Source organism: Cydia pomonella, chromosome 5, assembly GCF_033807575.1.
Source record: "Cydia pomonella isolate Wapato2018A chromosome 5, ilCydPomo1, whole genome shotgun sequence".
In the NCBI taxonomy this organism is placed as follows: Eukaryota; Metazoa; Arthropoda; class Insecta; order Lepidoptera; family Tortricidae; genus Cydia; species Cydia pomonella.
This window is the reverse complement of record NC_084707.1, coordinates 26,281,224-26,282,869: the sequence shown is the minus strand read 5'-3', so window position 1 is coordinate 26,282,869 and position 1,646 is coordinate 26,281,224.

Sequence of the window (1,646 nt, the reverse complement as noted above, 5' to 3'; positions counted from 1 at the left end):
ATGCTTGCTATGAAAATGTTTAATAAAAAAAAATTAAAGAGAGAAAAGCAACGAATAATAGTCTTATTATTGAATTAAGTTCTTTATTGTTGTAATACGTTTAAAATAGACCGTGTCGTTCACGAAGACGCGTGCGTTGCCTCGTATCGTCATGTTGTTAAAGGTTAGATTTGAGAAATCTGCGCGTCATCGTGGATGGCACGAACTATATTAAATTAATTATAGCTGCTAAAAATAAATAAAAAATATTAGTTTCAATTTGTTTTATGAGAACCGGAAATAGGTTTTATAGTAGTTTAATTAACACTTAGCTAACCAATTCACAGTATTTTATGGATTTACTTAAAGAAAATATTTAAATATCTATCTTTTTGTGACAATGGTTATCGTGTGCAGCTTTGTTTATTGTGCGCTGATGTATAAACATACATTATTAACAACAATATCGTGATTAAATTCAAAGTATTGAGAAACAAAAGCTACTTGTACCTAATTATTCACTTTTGTTGTCAAATGTACTGACTCATGGGTGTTTTCTATGTATTTAAGTATTTATAAATATTTATATATTATATATATCGTTGTCCAAGTACCGTCAACACAAGCCTTACTGAGCTTACTGTGGGACTTAGTCAATTTGTGTAATAATGTCCTATATAGGTATTACTCCACATTTTTTAATTTTACGATCGTTTCTAACATTTGATATTAAATCTTTTAATCGAGGTGTCAGAACAAGCTGTCTGCCCAGCCATTTAGAATCCTAGAGTAAAAAGGCCTTATGTTCAAATAAATCCAATATAGAGTTACTGCTTTTCACAGCCGTTGAGTTATCTGTCAGTCTCTTAGGGATTTCATTAACTATTCCATTTTTCAACAAACGGAATAATTTATTCTGAGATTTACATTTTTATTGGCTGATAAGGGATTACATTGATCTTCATACGAAGTTTGTTGTGTGTTATATAATACCCGATGGATGATTACCATGACCTATGTTTATGCATACAAGAATTTGTTTTTATATCACGTGCATCCTCGCATCAAGTCGCAAAATTCAGAATTGATTTCAATATTTAAGCTGATTTTTAATTTGATGTCGTTTTTTGTATTTCTTCGGGATGAAATTTGCCTGGTTTGAGGAGCTCCAATTCACAAGTTATCCAGAAAAAATGCATGTAATATGCCGTTCAGTTACGAAAATACTATACTTTTTCGTAACTTAGTGGAAGATTTTTTTTATGTTATACGGTGAAATTGTGATTATATTTTACAGAATAGGGAACCCAATCTAATATTTACCAAAGTTTATCGAATACTGACAAAAAACCTGGAATAAAATAAAAATCGGCCCATAGAGTTACAGGCTGCTTAGCCAACGTGTCAATCGTTAACGTTCCGTAGCGTAGCGTAGTCGCGTTTCGTTCGCTACGGAGCGTTAACGATTGGCACGTTGGCTACGCACCCTGGTTACACGTAAAAAGATTTGACCGTGGTTACAGTCAGCAGCAGAGGTTGCTGAGCAGACGAGGTGTTCAAAATGATCTGAGCATAGCTTTTTGTTATATGTTCAGTTATACTTGTTTATGATATAAGAGGCAAACGAGCAGATCGTCGCCTGAAACTAAGCAATTGCTGTCGCCCAT